Source organism: Dendrobates tinctorius, unplaced genomic scaffold, assembly GCF_039654945.1.
Source record: "Dendrobates tinctorius isolate UK_male_01 unplaced genomic scaffold, ASM3965494v1 ptg000159l, whole genome shotgun sequence".
NCBI classification, from domain to species: domain Eukaryota; kingdom Metazoa; phylum Chordata; class Amphibia; order Anura; family Dendrobatidae; genus Dendrobates; species Dendrobates tinctorius.
Window position 1 is genome coordinate 10,889,889 of NW_027361826.1, and position 27,457 is coordinate 10,917,345.

At 46.9% G+C, this 27,457-nt stretch overlaps 1 protein-coding gene across 3 annotated transcripts in view; it reads right to left on the reverse strand.

Annotated features, from left to right (window-relative positions):
• Window positions 1–20,409, reverse strand: part of MAFF (MAF bZIP transcription factor F) — a 42,364-nt gene extending 21,955 nt beyond the window's left edge. For 2 of the 3 annotated variants that reach the window (XM_073549513.1, XM_073549512.1), the window contains exon 1: window positions 20,232–20,409. The gene's annotated coding sequence lies outside the window, so the exon portion shown is untranslated. Of the gene's footprint in view, window positions 1–19,385; window positions 19,426–20,231 lie in introns of those variants that run through there. The other variant, XM_073549514.1, reaches the window with a different exon arrangement.
• Window positions 20,410–27,457: the final 7,048 nt, after the last annotated feature.

A 27,457-nucleotide genomic window follows, 5' to 3' on the forward strand; every position in this document is an offset into this window, starting at 1 on the left:
AATCAGTGCAAAAACTGGCCTCTGTTGACCTGAAAACAGGTCTCCTTTAAACATGTTATGTGTGTTCCTCTTTCACTATATACAAAAACCCATCTACCAACTACCATCTCGAGGCTGTAAAACACATTGATTCGTAATTCAATAGTTCATTGTTTCATTTACTCTTTCGATCCCAAATTTGCACAATGTTAGACAGTAACAAAGAAAAAAGGGGTTCTCTTCATATTGGGGCTATTTTGGACCCGAACATTTTTTTCATTAAAAAAAAAAAACCCCTGATAGGACATGTGATTGCCATTAATAAGACTTTTTCAACATGAGGACCCACTTTTAATACATACACTTTAGATGGCTGTTGACTGAATGATGGTTCAGCCAATCATTTGGCTGGCAGCTATCTCGGCAGTCTCTCCCTAAAGAGGAATATCCGCTTCGTGGAGTGAGACTGTGTTTTCTATTAGAAAACTGCTGCTAGACATCTCTGGCAGCGGCTTACTTCAGAGAGATCAACAAGATCACAGTCTGAAATTGAACACTGTGATGCTAAACGACCCTGACAATCATCTGTCCGCTGCGAGACATCCCTAGTGACCCATACACCTAAGATTGTGGGCCAATCCTCTTGATATTGACAATATGGCTGAATTTACTCTAATGTGTATGGGGAGCTTAATTCTTAAGCCCCCCCAGCCAAGTACTACTTTTTTTATGACAGAGAGTGCCAGGATATTCTGATTGCAACCTATCTTGTGGAGAACAAAAAATAAAAAAAAAATAAAAAAAATGGACAGTTCGAAATTAGGCATGTCAGATCCTTCTGTGCCCTGACATAATTTGTTGGGCGACAGTTGGGACACCCACCATACACAGTAGATTGTAGGCTGAATGTGTTATGGGGTGCCTAGGTGACCAAGTATGACATGGTTGACTATTTATTTGAAACGTTACACTACAAAACTAAATTTTCAATGTAAAGAGGGAGTATTTCAGTTTCCAAACATGGAGGTCTACATTTGGAAAATGTGTTGTCACTGGTCACAATTGAGGAGTATACTTTACTTATTTTAACCAATTAACAGCGAATTTAAAGAGTTTAAAATTGCCTGGAAACCCCATTTAAAAAGTTAGTACATTTTTAGTAAAATGTGCAATCTACCTGATTTTTGGCTTTTTCTGTATTACGAAATCTTATATCTACTCTATTCTTATAGCAAATAAAACAAACAGATGCCAATGGTATAAAAAAAAAAAAAAATCAATCATAAAAAACACTCAAAGTCTAAAAATGGATTAGCTATTTACATCTTTTCTGATGATTGGCTAGACTTCTACATAATTTACTTTTCCATGCCATTTTGAGTAGCAAAATATCCTTCAAAAATTCAGAAAATTTTCTTTCAAAACAATTACAGTAATTGCAAAATGACATTGCCTATAATAAGTTGTATTAAGCTATAATGGCAATGGTCGGAAAACCCCTATAATCCCGTAAATGTGGCTTCCTTATAAAATGTTGCTATATCATCCTGTACCTGTATAGTGGCTTTCATTTCTTGCCTCCTCTCACATGAGCAAGTGTAGTCAGGATGGTTACCTATCTGCGATTAAACATTAACTTACAAACAGAACAGTTATAAAATTCTTTTTCTAGAAAGGAAGTTACTAGACCAGAGAAAGAAATGAGAACTGCCCAGTATGCGGAAGTATATCTAAAAAGGACTCTTTTCCAGTACTAACAAACAAGAAGCCATTAGGTAAAATTACTGTTCATGTTCATTTCTTTTGCCTTGACAGCAGCTGTCTGGCATTGGTCACTAAAGCTGAGTTAGCTGCTCACCCTTACACCTAAGCCTTTTTCAGTGACAATTTTACCATTTAGTAAATAATTATATATTATTTTTCCTCGACTCAACTATATGACCTTACAGTTATCTACAATAAACTTCAATTGTCATTTCTCCGCCCAAGCTTCCAGCTTACATAAAGCCACCTGTAATATTAAATTATCCTCTTGTGTGTTGATTACCCTGTAAACTTTAGTATCACCTGCAAATACTGGAAATCTACTCTGTATGTACTCTATAAGAATATTAATAAATATATGATAAAGAGGGCCCAATACTGACCCTTGTACTACTTGTAGTACTCTTTTGTCAACTGGATCTAATCACAGTGTGTTCCAGTAATAAGCACCCTTTGCTTTCGATCACTGAGCCAGTTGTAACCCAATTATACATTTTTCCACCAAGTCCCATAGTTCTCATTTTATATAGAAACCTTTTATGGGGCACTTTATGAAACACCCTTAAAAGATATCCAGACAGACAACATCTGCCACCTTGCTCTAGCATGATTGTGTATACCTGGGTTTGGAGGAATAGATATGGACTGAAAGAGTGTTGGGTAAACAGTTACTGAATATCTACAGCCACCTTAAAGAAGTTGTGGCATAAATAACATGGATTGGTGAAAAAGGTAGGACTATTCACACAGGCTGGTTGTTTCACATGCCCATTACTAAATTTATACAGGAGATTTTTATCCTGTTCTTGGGATCTGCGAGGGACTCAGTAACCATATCCTAGTGATCATACACATGACCAGAACGACAGATGACAGTGCAGTGAAGACAAAACACCAGAAAGATGGACACTCTAAAATGTGGGAAAGTGAAAACTCCTGAGGCAGCTGAAAACGGATATTCACATGCACAGTATCAGTCAAAGGTTTGGACACACCTGTTATTCATATTGGAATTTGCACATTGTAGATTATTCAGACTAAAGGCAGCAACACCACAAAAGAATGCACATGGAAACAAGTAGAGAAATATGTGTGAACCAAACCACAAAAAGTGTTAAGACTTATATACCCTCCTCTCACTCCGATGACAGCTTTACAAATGCTTGGCGTGGTAGCTTTATCTGGTAGTAACCTGGAATGGCTTCCAATAGAAAGAGATGCTTAGCCTGTGTGCCCATGTTGCGTTTTTGTAAGCGTTTCCGCAGCGCTTGTGCCGGATCAGACGCTGCGGAAACGCTTAAAATATGCTTCAAATTAATTTGCATGCGTTTTTGGCTTTTTTTGCCAATGCATGCGTTTTTAACCGCTCAGGAATCGCTTAGCGGCTAAAAACGCAGCATGCTCATTAATTTCCACATTGCTGAGCGTTTTTAGCCTTCCCCAATGTTCCCAGAAAACGCGCGTCAAAAAACGCGTAAAAACGCGTGGCTTTTTTGCACAAAACGCGCAAGAATCGTGCAGAAGAAAGACGCGCGTTTTCTTGGAAGGGGATCAGTTTCCTGAGCGTTTAAAAACGCTAGCGTGGGCACTAGGGTGACCGCAAAAAATTGATGTCGGAATTTTGTCCGTCTGGACCCCACAAAACGATTCCCCTTTCCAGATATTGAGATAACCAAAATTTGAGCTCGATCAAACGACGTTAACCCGTGCCGCTCGTCGCTCAAAGTTTGAAAAAATCCAAATTGAGGTATTTTAAGATTTAGGTATTTTGCATAGTCTGTTAGACTATAAAGAATGTGACAACAACATTGCAGAAATAGCCCTGACCAAATTTTCGAACCATTTGTGGTATTTGAATGCAGAGTTGGTGGGATTATCGTTTTTTGATCCCACCATTACAGACAATGAAAAGTTGTTAATGGCTAATAAATTGCTCAGTAGCACAGATGAACCATCAGAGCATGCTAGGGTTGTAAATCCAAAAGTTAGGAAAGAAAAATTAAAAGAGGTAGGAAGTAACCGACTTTAACGACCTTCTGACAAAAGATGAAGAACAAAAGCAATATGTCCTGCAAGTTGTAAGCAAATGCCGAGCATTATATTCTGACGTTTCAAAAACTACTTTAACAAAAGCTCTAGAATAGATAAGATAACTATGTAAAATTATCAACTCATGTAGGTTAGCGTGCTCTGATGGTTCATCTGTGCTACTGAGCAATTTATTAGCCATTAACAACTTTTCATTGTCTGTAATGGTGGGATCAAAAAACGATAAGATTCTGACATTTTTTCCCCCCATATGAGATCCGGTCACCCTAGTGGGCACATAGCCTTAGTCAAGCAGTCATTTGTGGTATCACTGGCCTTCAGAAAGTTTTTGTAAACATCACATGAGTATTGCAGAGGAATGCGCTTGTACACAATTCTATAGAGTGCAGAGCCCAATTACACAACTGCTATAAAAAAAAACAGAATATACAAGAAATATGACACTAAAAAGAAACGACAGTCCATCTTTACTATAAGACATGAAGGTCAGTCAATCTGGAAAATAGTTAGAACCCTCAAATGAAACAATGAAAACCAATAATTGCTCTCATGAGGACAGGAAAGGATAACAAAAATTACCTCTGCTGCAGAGGATAAGTTTATCAGCGATATCATCTTAAAAAAAAAAGCAAAAACACAAAATGCAGCATCACAGATGCAGTGCTCATAAATGATGCACAGACAACAGATGCAACTCAGCATCAACTGTCTAGAGGAAAATACGAAAATCACACCTTTAGGCTGTGTGCCCACGTCGCGTTTTTTTAAGCTTTTCCGCAGCGTTTGTGCCGGATCAGACGCTGCAGAAATGCTTTAAAGAAGCTTCACATTAAATTGCATGCGTTTTTGGCGTTTTGTGCCAATGCATGCGTTTTTAAACGCTCAGGAATTGCTTAGCGGATAAAAACGCAGCATGCTCATTAATTTTCCGCATTGCTGAGCGTTTTTAGCCATCCCCAATGTTCCCAGAAATCGCGCTGAAAAAAAATGCGTCAAAAACGAGCAAGAAGCGCGCGGAAATAAAACTCGCGTTTTCTGGGAAGGGGATCAGTTTCCTGAGCGTTTAAAAACACTAACGTGGGCACATAGCCTTAGGGTTAAATTGCTGCAAAGAAGTCTCTGCTTAACACTACAAACAAGAGACTTGTTGGGCCAAGTAAAGAGACTGGACATCAGAGTAGTGTAAATCTGTACGGTTGTCAAAATTTGAGATTTTTGTATGTATTATTTTTACGTATGATGGCCGCCATGAAACATGGAAGTGAATGTGTGGTGTGCTTTGCTGGTGACACTACTGGTGACTTATTCCAGATTTAAGGCACTTACCCAGTATGGCTAACACAGCATTATCCAACAACATGCTATCCCATCTGGTCTGCATTTTAGTAGGACCATCATTTCTGCTGCAACAGGACAATTACCAAAAAAAAAACCCACCTCCGGACTAAGGAAGGGCTAGAAGACCAAGATGAAGAGTGCTGCGTCAGATGGAATGGCCTCCACAATGACTCAAAGGCAACCAAGTTGAAATGGTTTGGGCTGAGCTGTATGCAAAGTGAAGGGAAAGCAGCTAACAAGTGCTCAGCACCTTGTGAACTTCTTCAGGAATGTCAGAAAGCCATACTAGAAACTTGAGAGCCAAGACCTGCAGCTAAGACAGGTGAGTAACCGGCACCTTGCAGTCATTGATTCGACCATGAACTCATCTCTACTCCAAAGTATTCTAGAGTCAAAAGGTAAAGCTTGGCTGAAATTGGGTTATACAACAAGATAATGATCTCAAGCCATCTAAGCAAAGTTATATCAAAATAACTGAAGAAGGAAAGAATCAACATGTTACAATGGCCCAGTCACAGTGCAGACCTCAGTCCAAATGAAATGTTGTGGCCGGACGTTAAGAGAGCTATGCAAAAACAAATACTCACAAACCAAACCTCAATGAACTGAAGGAACACTGTAAAGAAGAGTGGGCCAAAATCCCTACATAACGATGTGAGAGACTGATAAAGTCATACAGTAAACAAGTACTTCAAGTTATTGTTCATAAGGATTGTTCTACAAGCTATTGATTATTGGGTGTACTTAAATTTCACTCACTGCCTCAGCATTTCAGGATAATTTAATTCAAATAATTAACAATATGATATAATTTGTCATGTGTTGTTATTCATCTGAAGTTGTATTTACCAAATATGAAAACCTTCTAAAAAAGGACCACAATTTTTTGTTTTTCTATTATGTCCAGATACGTAAAACCATAGCATTCAAAGAGGGTGTACTTAATTCTTCTAAAGACTATGTATATATGCAATTTAGATTTATGATTTGTTCATTCAATTAGAATTTTGTTAATTGACAAAAATAATTAACGCTTCTATTTTTTTAAGCATTCTAACGTTGCAGCATTTTTTCACATCTGCCTAAAACAGTTACAGAAGATCTGTGGTTAGTTCTCCAAGATGTTTGGAATAACCTCCCTGCAGAGCTCTTTCAAAAACTGTGTGCAGGTACAATTTTACCGAGAAGAATTGATGCTTTTGTGCCATTTGAAGGCAAAGGGTGATCACACCAAATATTGATACAATTTAGATTTCTCTTTTGTTCATTCACTTTGTGTTTTGTCAGTTAAAAAAAAAACTACCGTATTTTTCGAACTATAAGACGCAGTTTTTCCTTCAACATTTTGGAGGAAAGTGTATGGGGGAAGGTGGTGCGTCATATAGTCTGGATGTACCTTATAGTCCGGCTGGAGCTGTAGATGGGGGCGGGAGCGTTAGTGACGGAAGAGTGGGTCACAGGAGGCAGGAGTCGGCTACTGCAGCTAAGGCTAGTTTCACACTAGCGCTTATTCGACGCAGCGCATGGCGCCGCTAAGCCCCGCCCCCTGCTGGCTCCCTGCCCGCCCCATCCGGTCATCGCCACCTACTATCGCACATGGACGCTTGCGATCTGCGCACCCTATCTTTAGCATAGGGTGCGCAGATCGTGCGCTGGCCGTGCACTAGTAGGATTTTGGCGTGCGCTGCGCACATTTGAAGGTGCGCCGTGCGCGCCAAAATGCAACATGCTGCGTTCGGCGCGCACGGGCGCACCTTCAAAAGTGCGCAGCGCACGCCAAAATACTACTAGCGCACGGCCACCGCACGATCTGCGCACCCTATGCTAAAGATAGGGTGCGCAGATCGCAAGCGTCCATGTGCGATAGTAGGCGGCAATGACCGGATGAGGCGGGCAGGGAGCCGGCAGGGGGCGGGGCTTAGCGGCACCGTGCGCTGCGTCGAATAAACGCTAGTGTGAAACTAGCCAAACACATGTGCCACTGTTAAAGATAATGAATATTCACTGCGCCCCACGCCCATAGTCCCTCCCACCTCTATGCACTGAAGCCGGCGCTGAGTGGATGGAAGGGGACTGAGAGGAGGGAAGGGAGTATGGAAGTGGAGAGCAGTGAATATTCATTATCTTTAGTAGTGGGCACACTGTTAGCCGCTGGCTCCGGCAGTGGCTGGCCGACCACATGTGTCCACTATTAAAGAGAATGCATATTCACTGCTCATAAAGTCCATAATCCCAGGCGTTGGGAGCAGTGAATATTCCGACAGCTAACCTCAGTGTGTAGGGGCACTGCTTACACTCTAAAATCAGCTGCTGGCATCAGAACAGGACGCCACACTGCAAGTGAGCAGAGGGAAGGCAAGTACAATCGCTTTTTTATGTGTGCGGTGTGATGGGGGCCATATATACCTTGATGAAGGGCCATATATACCAGGATGGGGTGATGTGTATACCAGTTGCTGGGGCCAATGTATACCAGAATGGTGACGTGGGCTATGTACACCAGGTTGGGGTGTCCATGTATACCAGTTGCTGGGGCCCATGTATACCAGAATGGTGATGGGGGGCTATGTATACCAGGATGGGGGTCCATGTACAGTATATACCAGGATGGGGATCATATATACCTGGATGGGGACATATATATCAGGACGGGCATACCCTTACACATAAGGATAGGGGATATTAGTATGGAATTAGGGGGACATTACTCCTATAACAGTGTCAGCAGCAGATACCCCACATAACAGTGCGTCATGACCACATTTTTTGCTTGAATTTCTTTTCTATTTTCCTCCTCTAAAACCTAGGTGAGTCTTAAGGTCCGGTGCATCTTATAGTCCGAAGATTACCATATATACTCGAGTATAAGCCGACCCCCCTAATTTTGCCACAAAAAAATGGAAAAACTTATTGACTCGAGTATAAGCCTAGGGTGGAAAATGCAGCAGCTACTGGTAGATTATTCCCCCATATGCTGCCCCCATAAGATGCTCTATAGATTATTCCCCCATATGCTGCCCCTATAAGATGCTCCATAGATTATGCCCCTATATGCTGCCCCATAAGATGCTCTATAGATTATTCCCCCATATGCTGCCCCTATAAGATGCTCCATAGATTATGCCCCTATATGCTGCCCCATAAGATGCTCTATAGATTATTCCCCCATATGCTGCCCCTATAAGATGCTCCATAGATTATTCCCCCATATGCTGCCCCATAAGATGCTCCATAGATTATTCCCCCATATGCTGCCCCCATAAGATGTGCCATAGATTATTCCCCCATATGCTGCCCCCATAAGATGCTCCATAGATTATTCCCCCATATGCTGCCCCCATAAGATGCTCCATAGATTATTCCCCCATATGCTGCCCCTATAAGATGCTCCATAGATTATACCCCCATATGATGCTCCATAGATTATGCCCCTATATGCTGCCCCCATAAGATGCTCCATAGATTATGCCCCCATGTGCTGCCGCTGCTGCATTTAAAAATAAAAAAATTACAGACTCACCTATCCGTCGCTGGGGCCAGGTGTCGGTGTCACTGCTGGCACCTGAGATACTCATCTGTCCCCCGGTCCATCGCTGCTTGCTGCTGTCTGGCACGTCATCTGTCAGTGACGTTTAGACTGCAGGGGGGGCAGCGCACACTAACCACGTCACCATGCCCTCTGCTGTCTGAACGTCACTGACAGATGACGTGCCAGACAGCAGCAAGTAGCAATGGACCACGGACAGGTGAGTATCGCTATACTTACCCGTCCAGGCACGGTCTCTGCAGCCCCCAGCTTCTCCGCGATCTCCCTTCCTGCCTTCAGCGGTCACGTAGTACCGCTCATTACACTCATGAATATGCGCATATTCATGAGTGTAATGAGCGGTACCATGTGACCGCTGAAGGAAAGAAGGGAGATCGCGGAGAAGCTGGGGGCTGCAGAGACAGTGCCAGGACGGGTAAGTATGACCTGACACCCCCACCCCCACTCCGAGCCCCTGGTGTATATGACTCGAATCAAAGCCGAGAGGGGGACTTTCGGCCCAAAAAAATGGGCTGAAAATCTCGGCTTATATTCGAGTATATACGATAAGATAAATTTCTATGTTTTAAAGCATTCTTACTTTGCATCATTTTTCCACACCTGTCCAAAACGTGCACCTTACTGTCATATAATTTACATTATACTCTTAGTTCTGACATTTCTTTCTTCTGACACTCACGTAGTTTAGCTCCAGGTAAGAAAAATTATACTTATTAATAATATGATAGTTTCAAGTTCAAGATTTTATCAGTACAGTGACAATGGAGGAGGAATCAGCATTATGTAAGTGCTAGGTGCAGTTGCACGAACTTAGCCCAATATATAAAAATTACATTGTGTACTATATATAGAAATGAATTCCTCAGATATGTGAGGGAGCTACCGTCACAAGTGTGTATCTAAGAGAGTGGTATAACACATTCTTAGCTCCATCGTTTAACAGACTTGGGCTCTTTCACATGTCTTGATATTTCTGGTATTGGAAAAAACAGTACCGTCCGGAGCTATCTGGGTAAGTGTGTCCATGTGTTACAAATGTGAGGCATCCATGTGCCGCATCAGTGTGACAAGTATCGGTGCCTGAAAAAAGAGGTACAGTTCACACCATTTCCAGGCACTGAAGACAGCTCGGATCATTGTCGCCTGGTCTTCCTGAGATCAACACAACCAGGCGACGATGATGGGAGTTGTATTCAGCACTCAATGTGTACATCATGTGTAAAATAATTAAAAAAATAAATAAATCACATGTGGTTCAAAACTATCAGAGAAGAAGTCCACGGCTAGGGGTTAATGTTAATAATCTGGGAAAGGGGACAATATCCCAAAAGGTTCCCAGGCTATGAACAACTGCTCAAAGCTGTTTGCTTAGCCTTTACTGCTTAGTTTTTGGAGGACCCAGAAATGAAGAAGGGTCCCCCTATAAATTCTAGCCAGCAAAGGCTCAGCCAACTGTGGGCTGATATTAATAGCTTGGGAAGGGGTCAGGGATATTTCCCCCCTCCCAGGCTAACATCAACTCTGAGCCGCCCCAGAAATCATGCATCCATAAGATGCGGACGTCATCGCGGTAATTCTCGCAAAGAATTACTGGGATCAGGAGCATGGAGAGAGGCGGGAAGGCTGCGCGGGACGCCGGAAGGTAAGAATAACAATATATATATATATATAAAAAAAATTTTCTACATCCTATCGGATGTAATTTCCGTGAGAGTTCCGCTACGTGTGAACGTAGCCTTACCCTGTGGATAGGAGATAACTTTCAAACTTGAGAATACATTTAAGGCCAATACCTTATTTTTAAGAGGAGTAGAACAAGAGGCTCTACCTGTTGCAGGGGAATGTGTAGGAAGGTGGGCGGCGTGGTTAATTTCCTCCCTGCAGCGTTCAGCTAAGCGTAGACACCGTGCAGGTTAATAATGCTATTAACACAGAATGACACAGCATTTTGCAGGCTAATAGTGTTTTTTTTCTGGTGACAGGTTCCATCAATTTTGTATGCCAAGGACAGGGCTACACAGATTTTTTTTGTTTCATCACCTCTGTCCAATTATAGAAGAATTACACTGTTCTACAGCCAAAATAGGTTCAGAGACAAAAACTGTGGAACTTAATTATGTGCCGAAAACAAATACAGTATACTTAAATCTTCTGACTGACTCTAAATTTTCAAGATCCAAAGGAGGTTGTAATTACTTATGACAACCTTCATGCAGGCTTATAGAAAAATGTTGTCTTTATAATTCCATCCTCATTATTGCATTGATAGTAGCTCGTCTATTACATCATCTATTTAGTCTATTGAGCCTTCAGTCTTCTATCATCTTAGGGTGACCTATCAATAACCGCCAACTCATCTCTGATGGTGTAATCCTAATTACAGTTCCATCACCTACTTTTATAAATGCTCTCTGTGTAAGGTATACAGTTTTAGGATGTCTTAGCTCAGTTTCTTAGAATATTGATGTTTATAGGTTTTTTCACATATTCCTCGTTCTTGCATTAATAAAGTGAATAGTTTTTGCTAAATATGCAGAAAAGTCACAAAGGCGAAACTTGGACTGCCATGATAAGGAAAGCTTAAAACCTGTATTTTGGATGTAGAATAGGCGATCAGGACAAGAGTTGGGCTCCACACTTATGCTGCAATAGACGTGCATCATATATTACTCAGTGGTTGCATGAGAAGAGCTAATCTATACCTTTTAGCAGTACCAATGATCAAGAGAGCCAACCAACCACACTACCAATTGCTGTTTCTACATGGTTCCTCTTATTAGTAAAGCAGTTTCAAGGAAGAAATAAACTTTACAGTATCCAAACATTCCATCTGCAATGCGCCCAGTACCACATACAGAAGAACTGCTGGTTACAAAAGCACCAGAAACATTTTAAGTCGAGTCAAGTGAGGAAGAAGAGGTCACTTGGTGTCATGATGTATCTTCCTCTCACGATTCGGATTTTCTGTCAGCAACTTCAGCTGAACCCCACCTTCTAACACAAAGTGAACTGAACGATCTTGTTAGAGATTTGGAACTGCCCCAAGAGTAAGGCTGAGCTCTTAGGTCTACAGCAGTGGAATCTCCTAGTGGGCAATGTTCGGATTTTGCCTGTTTGCTACCCAATGCCCACATGTGTTGCGGCTATCTAACAGCTGCAAAACATGCAGCCACAGGGACTTGAACATATCAGGGCATGCCCAAGACACAACAAGCATGTTCGCTCATCAATATTTACCACCACTGAATATCAAGTTGGGCCTAATGATGAACTTTGTAAAGACAATGGATAAAAATGCAAAAGCATTCAAGTATCTCATTGATAAATTTGCAAAGGTTGAGTCAAGCAAAGATAAAGGAAGAAGTCTTTATTGGACCTCAGATTTGTAAGCGTCTTCAAGGTAAGGAGTCTCTCGTTTGTTCCAGGGCAAGGAAAAGGCTGCATGGGAAGCATTCGCATTTTCGGAAACTAATTTTTTGGGAAACTCAAGAGCAGATAACATGAAGAGTTGCAAGATCTCCTCAAAACATGTAAGGATCTTGGCTGCAAGATGCCGTCAAAAAATAATTTCTTACGTGAGAGAAGTAAGAGACGAGCACGGTAAGAGATTTCACCAAGATATCACGGCTATGGAGAAAAGATATCATGGAAAATGGAGTCCATCAATGATTGCGATTACTGTTGGACAGTTGTAAGAGATGATTTGATGCAGGAGTACAAGAGACAAGCAAAAAGGAGTTGTCACTGAATGAGGACCACATTTTGTAGTGCAATTTCTGTAACGGTTTCTAATTTGCAATAGTGTTTAGACAGGTTTTAGTTATTTGAATTGTTGCTAAGTTAAGTATCAGAAAATTGACATGACAAAATATGTGGCATATTTATAGATGCAAAAATAATAATGTTTCAAAGTGCTGAGCATTTATGCTTTAATTATATGTAGCAGTAAAAGGAAAATTCTGATATCACAGGAACAAGAGCCAACTAAAGATTTTCATTGTCAATTTGAATTCTGGAGGTCAAAATCATTAGGAAATGGCTCATTTCATAACTTTTGAAAATATGTAGAACAGCATTATCAGAAAAATTAAAATCTAAGCACCTCAATAATTGTTATCAATGCATTAATCTTCTGACAGTATAGCAAAAAGAGAGTAAAGGTGCCCACATGTGTTACAGCAATGAGGCAGGTCCAGCTGTCTAATGTGTACAAAGGTCTGCAGACTCGCCCTCATGTTGGGGGAGAAAAGGATCAGGCCTGTAAAATGTTATTATTTGCTCTTTTTATTCTTGGGTAGATAAGACACTCAGAGAGGGGACTAACCTTCTGCCAAAGTGTGACAAGCTGAGTCTGCATGTGTATGGTGAGGGTCAGGAAGCTAAAGAAGCTGTATGGTCATCATAACAATTCATGGCCAGAAGTTAAAGGGGTGTGCTCACCTTCTTTTCTGTCTGCAGGAGCGCACTGCCACTCTGCCTCCTGTTTTCTTGGTTGCAGGGGGTGCAGTGCGCTCCTGACTGTTCAGACAAGCAGTATGGTTGGGTCACTGGTTCGAACTGTAAACTCTCTCATGCTGCTAGCAGAGGTCATTTTTGCCTGTGCAGTATGGGAGTAACATTAGGTCACTAAAGCAGTCCAAATACAGCAATCCAGTCTTCTTTATCGAGACACTTGCAAGTGATATAGCAAACAGCTTACAAGTGCACATTCCTTGCCTAGAAGACCGGACACTCCAAAGCAGCCACTAACTAAGGCTACAAGCAGTGGACAATCAAATTGAAAGATTTTTTTTAAATTAGTAACTTACAAAGTTCCTTTTTTTTTTTTACAATCACTTTGTAATTTTAACCACTAAGGTACATAACACCACCCCTTTAAATAACATTTTTTTTTTTAGCCTTGAAGAAAGATAAAAGTGGTCATGAGCTGGTAGACGTTCAGTTCTATGAGGTCACTGATCCATGAGAAAGGTAAGAAAAAGGAAGCAGACAACAAGGAACACTATGAAACATAGAACATCCATGGCATATGTCAATGAGTTGTGTATAGGTCTGGGTAACAAGAGACACTAAATATTCACACCAAGGGCTCGTGCACATGAACAATTTTTTTTGTATGAGTGCTATCCGTGGTTTTCACAGAAAGCACTGGTACACATGATGTTCTACGTCGCTGTGCACATGTCTGATTTTGTCTTTGGACAGGGTGGTCCGCAACAAAAAACAGAGACATGTCTTATTTTGATCCAAGTGTTGGATCAGTATCGGCAATGCGAATCTATGCGTTTGTGAAAAAAAAAATATCCTACTTGGATGACAAATGACACGAGAGTGGCCTGATTTTCATGGACCGACAGAATGGAGAAGGTGGAGAAACTTTTTTTTTCCTCTCTAAGTCCAAGAAAAGCTGTTGACACTCTGATCAAAGTCTGGGACCGTTTTTCCCAGATGTGGAGAAATCGGTTGTATGACCCTAACCCTAACAGGGAATGGGCATTGGGTACGAGGGCTTCCTAAAAACCAGTGTTGAGGTCAATTAGAAAATTGGACCCAGTCTTCCCAATGATTTATGCAGCAGGTGGCCAGCATCAACCTCCACTGGTCCCAGAAATCTTGGTCACAGACCAATCCAGAGTCTGTCAGATGATGGTGGGGGTAAGTACTACATTGCAGGGAGTGATGAAAAATACACTTTTGTTATAATATTGAGAGCACAGTGCTGAGATTTATAATGAATCCACAGTGTAGTATATAATATCCATATGTAGAAGGAAGGAGCAGTCCTTATCTAGTGCAATAATGAATTACCAACAATGTTCTAGTCACTACCGTCCAACAGAGAAGACTAATGGCTCTACAGCAGTTCTGAAACTACAACTCCCAGCATGCCCTGGTAGCTACACTAATACTAAAGCACAGGTCTACCTGTGGCTTTCTATGTTCCAGTGTCATGTGAAAAAGTCTATAGCAGTACATTACACGTGATATCAGGAGAATTAAGTGTTTTACCCACAAATAGTGGAGTAGACCCTACCTATTCCTAGCAGAACTTCTCCGACCCTTGTGTGAATTCACCCACAGGCATCACATTAGGCCTAGGCGGAGATAGAAACAAGTGGCAGTGTAAGACATTAAGGATTAGAAGACATCACTAAGGAGGTTTAAAAAAAAAAAAAAAAAAAAAAAAATCTCCTGTTCTCAGAAAAGCTGTTTCAAGAACTTCTATGTGAAATACAAGGAAAATTACCAGCAAGAGATTGCATAAGGCCCATCTCATATCCTGGAGCCTAACATGAGACGGAAGCTTCCTCCGAACCCTAGATTCCCCACCTGGCAGGAATTGCAGATCTCCCTGGAGATGAACTTTACTCCATGACAAAGGATATTTTGGCTTCTTGACTTCCGTGTTAGTCCTCCACCTGGGAGGTCAGTAGTTCAGTGCTGAGCAAGGACTTTCTACAGAGAATAGTACGTTACACTTCCTAGGTTTCTACAGTACATATCACAAGGAATAATAATTTCACATGAACACATCTCCTGCCGACTGTGAGCAATTCTTCTCAGGGGCGGCAGTCAGAGACAGGTGGTGGGCACCAATCACCATCTCATCATTATAGACATGGCCATACTGTGGATCTACGGACGAGCAGAAACACTGGGTTTTCTCCAGCCACACATCAAACACTGTACACCCGTAGTGATCCACCTTGGCCTCTGATCTAAGACACGGGATCACTCCTGCCCAACCACAGAAGCAATGGCAGTTCTCTTTCATTGGAGGTCAAACATGAGCAAAGTCTAAAAATAAATGTAGAGCAAATCTATTGTCCTTTTACCATCTATAGGCGGAGAGCTTTTACACTGTGGCTAGTGAGAGACTTGTTTCTAGTCCAGGTTTCCAGGCGGCGTACGACAACCATCAGTCAGAAATAAACTCAGATGAGACCCATGCCAAGATGGCAGGAGAAACTCAAGATCTAGGTGGACCAGTCATCTTATGCAGAAGGTGTGTAGAAAGCATAAGGGATCCTGTACACCTCTGTACTAAGGATCTCCACACTAAGGATCTGCAGGGACTCAATGTCCCAATGCAATACTCCATTGGGCATCGTATGTATAGATTTTTTTTAAACTGAGGTCACAGGAGCGTACAAAATCTAATCCGAGAGAATCAGGTCAACTGTGCACATCACACTCTGCTCATAGTGTGATCGCAGGGTGCTCATAGTAGTGTGATCGCAGGGTGCTGATAGTAGTGTGATCGCAGGGTGCTGATAGTAGTGTGATCGCAGGGTGCTGATAGTAGTGTGATCGCAGGGTGCTGATAGTAGTGTCATCGCAGGGTGCTCATAGTAGTGTCATCGCAGGGTGCTCATAGTAGTGTCATCGCAGGGTGCTCATAGTAGTGTCATCGCAGGGTGCTCATAGTAGTGTCATCGCAGGGTGCTCATAGTAGTGTCATCGCAGGGTGCTCATAGTAGTGTCATCGCAGGGTGCTCATAGTAGTGTCATCGCAGGGTGCTCATAGTAGTGTCATCGCAGGGTGCTGATAATAGTGTGATCGCAGGGTGCTGATAATAGTGTGATCGCAGGGTGCTGATAATAGTGTGATCGCAGGGTGCTCATAATAGTGTGATCGCAGGGTGCTCATAATAGTGTGATCGCAGGGTGCTCATAATAGTGTCATCGAAGGGTGCTCATAATAGTGTCATCGCAGGGTGCTCATAATAGTGTCATCGCAAGGTGCTCATAATAGTGTCATCGCAGGGTGCTCATAATAGTGTCATCGCAGGGTGCTCATAATAGTGTCATCGCAGGGTGCTCATAATAGTGTCATCGCAGGGTGCTCATAATAGTGTCATCGCAGGGTGCTCATAATAGTGTCATCGCAGGGTGCTCATAATAGTGTCATCGCAGGGTGCTCATAATAGCGTCATCGCAGGGTGCTGATAGTAGCGTCATCGCAGGGTGCTGATAGTAGCGTCATCGCAGGGTGCTCATAGTAGCGTCATCGCAAGGTGCTCATAGTAGCGTGATCGCAGGGTGCTCATAGTAGCGTGATCGCAGGGTGCTCATAGTAGCGTGATCGCAGGGTGCTCATAATAGCGTGATCGCAGGGTGCTCATAATAGTGTGATCGCAGGGTGCTCATAATAGTGTGATCGCAGGGTGCTCATAATAGTGTGATCGCAGGGTGCTCATAATAGTGTGATCGCAGGGTGCTCATAATAGTGTGATCGCAGGGTGCTCATAATAGTGTGATCGCAGGGTGCTCATAATAGTGTGATCGCAGGGTGCTCATAATAGTGTGATCGCAGGGTGCTCATAATAGCGTGATCGCAGGGTGCTCATAATAGCGTGATCGCAAAGTGCTCATAGCAGCGTGATCGCAAAGTGCTCATAGTAGCGCGATCGCAGAGTGCTCATAGTAGTGTGATCATAGCAGTGTGCTCACAGTAGTGCTCATAGCAGTGTGATCACATAGTAATCATAGTGATCATAGTGTGCTGAGATTCTCTTTGATGAGAAGATGGAGAAAAAAGTCTCCGTCTTCTCCATTCTGTCAATCCATGGAAATCGGACTGCACTCGGATGTCATCCAAGTGCAGTCCAATAGTTTCCACTGACTCACTGAATATGCATGACCAAGTGCGATCCAAATATCAGATGAAACTCGAGCATTCAGCGATTTGAAAAAAAATCAGACATGTGCATGGCCCCAGAGACTAGCATTGGTCAGAGTACGACATGAAATTTAGGTGGATCACACTCGGATCAAAAATACGGTCGTCTGCACGAGCCCTCAGTGAGACGGATTGTAACATTGTAATAGCTCAATAGATAAATCTGTGCTATATTTTCCTGTATTATATTTACAGAGAATCAAGCATAAAAAACCTCTGTATGGAATAGGAGATATGTGGAGGTACCCTGAGGCCCCATACACTGTGTGTGCTCTATCATGAAGTCATAATACGGTGATGTGTAGACTCACAGTCAACCTGTCATGAGGTCATACCTTAATTGTACAAATCTGTTTTGCAATTTTTTAGACATTCAGCATTTAAATCATATGCAAATGAGCCACAAGTGCTTCGAGGTGGGACATAGCACTTGATCTCCCCGCCTCATACCTCCTGTGTGTGAATGACAAGTCACTCTTGTTTCTGTAACCTGGCTCCCCTGACCGATCTCTCGTGCATGTGACGGCAATGCGAGAGGCAGTGCGTGACCAAATCGATACACTGGGTCTTGCAGCGTAATGTGCTGCCCCTAGCACTGATGGCGCTGGTGATAGATCTCAGTCAGGGAAGGCAGCTCAATAACACAAGACTGATCCGACAAGACATTGGATCGCACTCGGGATAATGTTACTCTATGCGGCTGTGCACGTCAGATTTTTTCCCGGAACAGAGACTGTCCAAAGAAACAACAACAACAAAATCGCATTTCCGAATTTGATCTGATAGTTGGATTACACTCCGCCATTCAAGTTAGTGAGTGCGTGGGAAACATTGGTCTGCACTCGGATGACATCTCAGTGCAGTCCGATTTCCACAGAATGGAGAAGATGAAGAAATGTTTTTCTCCATCTTCTGAGAGAATCCGATTTCATCATGATCACACTGTGATCAGAATGTGATTTGTGTAATTTGCCAGACGCTCTCGGATGAGAAAATCTGGAATACATCACTGTGCTGACGGTTCCCATTTTCGGAAACAAGATAAGGAAGAGGAATATAATGTTACGGCCGCTTCATATACAATAGGAGAAGGCTTCAAACTCGTCTAACACTTCTTTAGAAATATGAGCCCGTGATAGACACTGTGTTAGGCTCTGTGGACATGTCCGTTCCGTCAGTTACACAAACTGCAGAATAGGGCCCCTACTAAGAAAGACCCCACAATAATCAATGGGCCCCTCTGCTTCTGTTTACATAAGTGATGCAACAAACCAGTCCTTACATTGGAACAGATAAGGGAACAGGGACTAAGGCTGTGTGCACACGCTGCGGATTAGGTGCGGATTCATCCGCGCGGATTTTGTAAAATCCGCAGGTCAAAAGACCTGCGGTTTTACCTGCGGATTGCTCTGCGGTTTTGCCCTGTGGGTTTTCATCTCCTCAATAGAGGAGATGGCAAACCGCAGGAGAATCCGCAGAAAGAATTGACATGTCAATTCTTTCTGCGGATTGAAAACTGCAGATAATCCGCGCGGAAAATTCCGCACCGTCTGCACTGTGGTTTTTGATTCCCATAGGGAATCATGGTACTGTACACCACAGCAGAAACTGCTGCGGGTCTGCAGTGGCCGGAACCGCAGCAAAATCCGCAGCGTGTGCACACAGCCTAATGGTATTCCAGTGATGACAAGCAATAGGGTGAGGCCGGAGCCACAGCCGGTGAGCGCTGAAGGGTCACACATAAGGGAACAGGGACTAATGGTATTCCAGTGATGACAAGCAATAGGGTGAGGCCGGAGCCACAGCCGGTGAGCACTGAAGGGTCCCACACATGAAAGCTTAGAATAAGTCAGGATGAGCTTCTTCCTGACTGCACTGTAGGAAATAGAGAAGTTCCCACAACCAGATTCCAGAAGGATCCTAGGAGGGCGGCCGGTAGACCCAACACCATTCTTCAGCGCCGCGCTCCGGATTGTTCCCATTTTCGGAAACAAAATCTGGCAAGGAATAAGAATGTGAGACAACCTCTGGTAGGCTTCTGCCCAGACGTCCTTCCAGCAGATCTCCGCGCTGCCTGCATGTTACTGACAATAAGACACAGACAACACCCAAGGAAAAACAGGAATGTTACGTAAGGAATGTTACACACACTCCTCTCCGGAAGAAGACGAGGAACAACATGACTTCATCTGGGAGCAATCAGCAAGGAAAACAGAGCAGGAGCCAGGAGAGCCTCCCTCCTCTGTCATGGCTGACACAGTGTCTGCTGGCACACCGTGCCCACCTGTGCTGCGCCCCCCAGAGTGGGGTCATGGCACCCACCGGCAGCGACACATGGGTGACGGCCAGAGCTGTCACAGACCCCAGTGACAGCTCGGACTGGTCATCGTGTGTATGGGGGCTACACTGGGGGGCGTTATGGGTCATCGCTGCTTTCAGCGCATTCTCTGAAAGTGTTAACTCTTTCATAGCCACCCCTATCGAGGGGGACCCAGTGGGTGACAGTAAGGCATAATATTGCCATCTGGGCCAATCCTGTGCCCTCTTGTTGTGCCAGAGGAAGTTCTCCTCGGGAAGGCCTTCCTCCATGTTTACACCGCACAGCACTATATACTAACAGCCGCCACTGGGCTGATACACGGGGACAACACCGCCTCCCCAATGTTCCCCAGCCGAGGGACTACTGCTCCCAGCACGGCCGCACAGCAGCCGGGGAGCCACAGGTGGCAGATCCCGGCCGCTCCCGGATGTAGGCAGCGATCGGGCTCCCCGTGCCCGCACACAGCGCCCCCCGCACCATCCAGGGTGTAATACAATAAGCCCCCACCCAGAGCATGGACGAGCCGCACATGGGGGTCGGGGCCGCCTTACCTGCGCTGCTGGGGGACGAGGGGCCTGGAGGTCCCGGACGCGGCCGTGTGCCTGACGGAGGGAGTGCTCAGATCTGCTGAGTTGTAATGTTACAGTTTCCTGGAATTACTCACTCACAGATTCCTTTCATTCATAAAAACACAGTCATGCACTGACGTCATCCCGAGGCGGGGCCTGAGCCGTCACATGAGGGGGCAGTGATGTCATCTACATGCCTGACTCGGTGTTAAAGGGGCAAAGGGAGGGCTGAAGTATTCACAGTGCTGTACGGGACCCCTGCTGCTGCGCGGAGCCGGCTGTACGGGACCCCTGCTGCTGCGCGGAGCCGGCTGTACGGGACCCCTGCTGCTGCTGCGCGGAGCCGGCTGTACGGGACCCCTGCTGCTGCTGCGCGGAGCCGGCTGTACGGGGCCCCTGCTGCTGCGCGGAGCCGGCTGTACGGGACCCCTGCTGCTGCTGCGCGGAGCCGGCTGTACGGGACCCCTGCTGCTGCTGCGCGGAGCCGGCTGTACGGGACCCCTGCTGCTGCTGCTGCGCGGAGCCGGCTGTACGGGACCCCTGCTGCTGCGCGGAGCCGTCTGTACGGGACCCCTGCTGCTGCTGCGCGAAGCCGTCTGTACGGGACCCCTGCTGCTGCTGCGCGGAGCCGGCTGTACGGGACCCCTGCTGCTGCTGCGCGAAGCCGTCTGTACGGGACCCCTGCTGCGCGGAGCCGGCTGTACGGGACCCCTGCTGCTGCTGCGCGGAGCCGGCTGTACGGGACCCCTGCTGCTGCTGCGCGGAGCCGGCTGTACGGGACCCCTGCTGCTGCTGCGCGGAGCCGGCTGTACGGGACCCCTGCTGCTGCGCGGAGCCGGCTGTACGGGACCCCTGCTGCTGCTGCTGCGCGGAGCCGGCTGTACGGGACCCCTGCTGCTGCTGCGCGGAGCCGTCTGTACGGGACCCCTGCTGCTGCGCGGAGCCGTCTGTACGGGACCCCTGCTGCTGCTGCGCGAAACCGTCTGTACGGGACCCCTGCTGCTGCTGCGCGGAGCCGGCTGTACGGGACCCCTGCTGCTGCTGCGCGAAGCCGTCTGTACGGGACCCCTGCTGCTGCTGCGCGGAGCCGGCTGTACGGGACCCCTGCTGCTGCTGCGCGGAGCCGGCTGTACGGGACCCCTGCTGCTGCTGCGCGGAGCCGGCTGTACGGGACCCCTGCTGCTGCTGCGCGGAGCCGGCTGTACGGGACCCCTGCTGCTGCGCGGAGCCGGCTGTACGGGACCCCTGCTGCTGCTGCTGCGCGGAGCCGGCTGTACGGGACCCCTGCTGCTGCTGCTGCGCGGAGCCGGCTGTACGGGACCCCTGCTGCTGCTGCGCGGAGCCGGCTGTACGGGACCCCTGCTGCTGCGCGGAGCCGGCTGTACGGGACCCCTGCTGCTGCTGCTGCTGCGCGGAGCCGGCTGTACGGGACCCCTGCTGCTGCTGCTGCGCGGAGCCGGCTGTACGGGACCCCTGCTGCTGCGCGGAGCCGTCTGTACGGGACCCCTGCTGCTGCTGCGCGAAGCCGTCTGTACGGGACCCCTGCTGCTGCTGCGCGGAGCCGGCTGTACGGGACCCCTGCTGCTGCTGCGCGAAGCCGTCTGTACGGGACCCCTGCTGCTGCTGCGCGGAGCCGGCTGTACGGGACCCCTGCTGCTGCTGCGCGGAGCCGGCTGTACGGGACCCCTGCTGCTGCTGCGCGGAGCCGGCTGTACGGGACCCCTGCTGCTGCTGCGCGGAGCCGGCTGTACGGGACCCCTGCTGCTGCGCGGAGCCGGCTGTACGGGACCCCTGCTGCTGCGCGGAGCCGGCTGTACGGGACCCCTGCTGCTGCGCGGAGCCGGCTGTACGGGACCCCTGCTGCTGCTGCTGCGCGGAGCCGGCTGTACGGGACCCCTGCTGCTGCTGCTGCTGCGCGGAGCCGGCTGTACGGGACCCCTGCTGCTGCGCGGAGCCGTCTGTACGGGACCCCTGCTGCTGCTGCGCGAAGCCGTCTGTACGGGACCCCTGCTGCTGCTGCGCGGAGCCGGCTGTACGGGACCCCTGCTGCTGCTGCGCGAAGCCGTCTGTACGGGACCCCTGCTGCTGCTGCGCGGAGCCGGCTGTACGGGACCCCTGCTGCTGCTGCGCGGAGCCGGCTGTACGGGACCCCTGCTGCTGCTGCTGCGCGGAGCCGGCTGTACGGGACCCCTGCTGCTGCTGCTGCTGCTGCTGCGCAGAGCCGGCTGTACGGGACCCCTGCTGCTGCTGCTGCGCGGAGCCGGCTGTACGGGACCCCTGCTGCTGCTGCTGCGCGGAGCCGGCTGTACGGGACCCCTGCTGCTGCTGCTGCTGCGCGGAGCCGGCTGTACGGGACCCCTGCTGCTGCTGCTGTGTGGAGCCGGCTGTACGGGGCCCCTGCTGCTGTGTGGAGCCGGCTGTACGGGGCCCCTGCTGCTGTGCGGAGCCGGCTGTACGGGACCCCTGCTGCTGCTGCGCGGAGCCGGCTGTACGGGACCCCTGCTGCTGCTGCTGCGCGGAGCCGGCTGTACGGGACCCCTGCTGCTGCTGCGCGGAGCCGGCTGTACGGGACCCCTGCTGCTGCTGCTGCTGCGCGGAGCCGGCTGTACGGGACCCCTGCTGCTGCGCGGAGCCGGCTGTACGGGACCCCTGCTGCTGCTGCTGCGCGGAGCCGGCTGTACGGGACCCCTGCTGCTGCTGCTGCGCGGAGCCGGCTGTACGGGACCCCTGCTGCTGCTGCTGCGCGGAGCCGGCTGTACGGGACCCCTGCTGCTGCTGCTGCGCGGAGCCGGCTGTACGGGACCCCTGCTGCTGCGCGGAGCCGGCTGTACGGGACCCCTGCTGCTGCTGCTGCGCGGAGCCGGCTGTACGGGACCCCTGCTGCTGTGTGGAGCCGGCTGTACGGGGCCCCTGCTGCTGTGTGGAGCCGGCTGTACGGGGCCCCTGCTGCTGTGCGGAGGCGGCTGTACGGGGCCCCTGCTGCTGTGCGGAGGCGGCTGTACGAGGCCGCTGCTGTACGGAGCTGGTTGTACCGTGTCGCAGCTGTACGGAGCCACTGCTGTCTGTGCAGCCAGGGGAACATTATTCTGGTCTGTTTTTCTATGTGATCATAATAAGAGAGCCACAGAGACAAAAAATAATGACCTCCCTTCCCAAGTGTCCTTTGCTGCTCAAGTGACACATTACTTAGCTAAATATTGTTTTCTGTTAACATTAAGGGTACGTGCACACGCTGCGGATTAGCCTGTGGTTTCGCCCTGTGGTTTATCACCTCTACAATGGAGGAGATGGTAAACCGCAGTGGAATCCGCAGAAAGAATTGATATGTCAATTCTTTCTACGGATTAGAAACCGCAGCAAATCCGCGTGGAAAAATCCGCACCGTCTGCACTGCGGTTTCCATTTCCAATAGGATATTATGGTACTGTACAACGCAGCAGAAACTGCTGCAGAGCCGCATGACCAAAACCGCTGCGGATCCGCAGCAGAATCCGCAGCGTGTGCACACACCCTAACAAATAAACACGTGAGCTAAATCACTCTGTAATGACTCTACAAAAAGTGAAACTTACATATTATATATTGAAGAACTGAAATAAGTTAACTTTTTGATGGTATTCTAACTTTGTGAGATGCACTTGTATATGATAAATGATGGTGTAGATGGCATCGCATTTTGGCTGGAGTCATACAGACTCATGTAAAATCATCCTTATTTCTTCCAGGAAAAAAAAAAATACAAGAAACTATTTATACAGCAATTCTGTGAGAATTCGATTTAAACAATTTTATTCATTAACCATTAACGTATACTGTATGATCAAGACAAACTAATGATAGGATAGTAATGCTTCTCACCCAAATACTATCCTGAAAAAATGAACAGACAGGATTTTCAGGAGAGGGTAATGGAGTTTTATGACAACACTCGCCACTATTTAATAGGGTGATACCACCCAGTAATCACTATTTAACTCCAAATAAGCTTATGGACACCTTCATGTGAATAATGATTGTACACACAAAACACAAAAAGGGGGTCTCTGCTAGAAATAAACTCCAAGGCAAACAAACTATATATTTAAATGCAGAGGCGGGCACTGACGGCTTGGGGCCCCTGGTGACAAAGCTACAGATATATAATCTTAGTCTCCTTTATTATGTATATTGCTGTCACTTCTTACACAGTGCCCTCTCCTTTTCACTCTGTGTCCCCCCTATAGGACCCAGTCTCTATATTATACCTCCTCACCACACCTCCCCTCCCTGGCTGTGACCTTACATTGTCCCCCACATGCTACCCCCCACACTACTCAGTCTTTATTTTGCACCCATCATCCCCGTCATTCCCCATACTACATTCGTACCCATACTCTCCATTCTGTGTCTGCACCAATCCCCCCCATTCACCATACTGTGTCTGCACCCATCTCTCTCAGTCAACATACTGTGAATGCACCCATCCCCTCCATACTGTTTCCTCATACTTGCCCCCCATCTCCACACTTGCCCTCGTACTGCGGCTTCAAATCTTTCCTGCTCTCCATATTGTGTCTGCACCTGTCACCCCCTTGCTCCCCAAAGGTATGTCTTAAAATTCTATGGTTACACTAATTCCCCCCCCACATAATAAATCTCTCCCACAGAATAAATCTCCCCCCCTCTACAGTTACATTTAATCTTTGATGTTTTCAGTTCCAGAGTGGAACACTTACCACTGATGCACTTCACGCTTCTGGGCGTCGGCGAGTGACGTCAGCAGCATGATCATATGACCTGATCACACTGCTGACGTCTCTCTGACCCAGCGGTCAGAGCCTCAATTGTAGTCATATCTGTAAGACACGAGTACAATTGATCACTGGGAGCTGGTGCACTGCAGCTTCTCTGAGCACCCTCCTAAATATGCTTCTGCCAGAGCGACCCACTTTCTCAGCCTCGCCAGCTCTGGATTGGACTGTTGCAGGTGTATCCACTGGTCTCTTCAGTGGCCAAGAATTTGGGTGAATCTGAACTCTCTTCTAGACTCCTGAGTTTTTACTACAGCCATAGCGAACTTGTACCCTTCAGGCTCTTCATCTATGTCTGTCTTCAGTCCGGCTTGCGTGACTCGGGACAAAGCGTCTGCATGCGTATTCTGGGAATTAGACCAATACACTCGTACTGGTATTTAGACATCCTCTTGACCCACCGCTGTTCTTGCGCACCCAGCTTTGCATTTTCAAGGTGGACCATGGGGTTGTTGCCAGTCTGCAGGTGCCAGTCTGACCCCAACAAATACTCTGCAAACTTCTTGGTCATGGCCCATACCAGCACCAGCAAGTCCAGTTTGAACAAACTGTAATTGTCCGGATTTTTCTCCGTGTCTCTCAGTGACCTACTGGCATAAGCGATCACCCGTTCTCTTCCTTCTTGTACCTGAGCCACTAGTGCCCTCAGTCCATACAGGCTTCCATCGGTGTACATCACGAAGGGCTGAGATAAGTCAGCGTAGACCAAGATTGGGGCATCCGCCAGTGCCATCTCAAATGCCTGAAACGCTTGCTCTTGCCGTCGACCCCACTGAATGGGTTGACGTTTGGCTCCCCCAACCGTTACCCCGCAACAACTCCTTGAGTGGTACTGCAATCTTGTCGAAGACTCTTATGAACCTGTGGTAGTATATGGCTAGCCCTTGGAATGCCCTCAGGTCGGTATGCTTGGGCCACTTCTGTATCGCAGCCACCTTCTCTGCGGTGGGGTAATCTCCCATATACAATTTCCCTCTTGAATAGGTGACACTTCCGGGGCTTCATTTTTAATCTGTCTTTGAAGCCACTGCAGCACTTGCTCCTGCCGGTGAAGATGCTCTTCAAACATGGTGTAATAAATGATTGTCATCCAGATAGATCAAAGTGACTTTGAAATTCAGATCCCCAAAAATCTTTCCATCAAACGCTGAAAGTTCATGGTGCATTCAGGTAGAACTCGAAGAGGCCCATAGAGAGAACAAAGTCTGTCTTCGGGTGGTACTTCTCAGCCAATGAGACTTGCCAGTAACCACTGGTTAAATCAAGTAAGGATAAATATTTTGCTTTTCGTAATGCAGAGAGGGTCTCCTCAATTCTGGGCAAGGGATAGGAGTCGCGTACAGTAAATGCTTTCCGTGGTTCCTGTAGGGATTTTGTGCTGAATAGCCTGGGTGCACTTAAAGTCATCTTTATGCTGTGCAAGCACCCCTTGATATCACTGTAAGAACTGTTCAGCTTGCCTCGGGGAAAACTCTGTGGGGATGGCCTCCATCTGTTCCAAGAGGTGACATCCAGCCAGTGGTTTGCTTTTGCTCTCCTGACTATTGAGCGACACCGCTAAGGTGCATGCGTCTCCTTCCATAGGTGTCAGTCCTGTAGCAGCAGATCTGGAGAGATCTTCCGGCATTATGCAAACTCTGGTCACTTCTTGTCGGTTCATCAACTGTAGACTTGCTCCGCTTAACTTTATACAGCGCACAAATACTCGTCCCTGTCGCAGGGTGGCCAGCGTGCGGGCAACCAATAATCTGGAGATTGCTTCTTCTACATCTATAGGCTCAATCTGGATATCCCCACCCCCTAAGGATACATAGTGGCATTGTAAGAAGTACACAAACACAAAGTAAGAAGATCTGTGGTGGCTTTTTTAACAGGATGTCCAGCGAAGACCGAACCGTGATGTTCACAAGGATCTCTCAGATGGAGATAATGTCATAATTTCTCTACGCAGATGACAGTTTTTTAGAAAAGTATGCACATGGATGCCATTTACCAAGAGATGCACCCTGCGACAATGCAGCCCAAACCCCCACTTCAGATGCGTCAACTTCTAGAATAAATGGCTGAGTGACGATAGGCTGTAAGAGGACTGGCGCAGATGCAAAACACTCCTTGAAGCTATCGAATGCCTCCCTGGTTGGACTTAACCACTTGGAAAAGCCTGCCCCTTTAATGGTCATATCCGTCAGAGGTTTGGCTACTTCCAAAAAGTTTTTGATGAACTTACGGTAGTAGTTGGCGAAACCCAAAAACCTTTGTAACGCCTTCAAATCATCAGGATAATTCCCAATCCAGTACTGCCTGGTCTTTCATTGGATCCATGCGAAGACCGGTGAACACATATCCTAGAAAAGGAATCTCCTCAGCCAAGAATATACATTTCTCTGGTTAGACAAATAATTTATTGTCTCTGGGTAT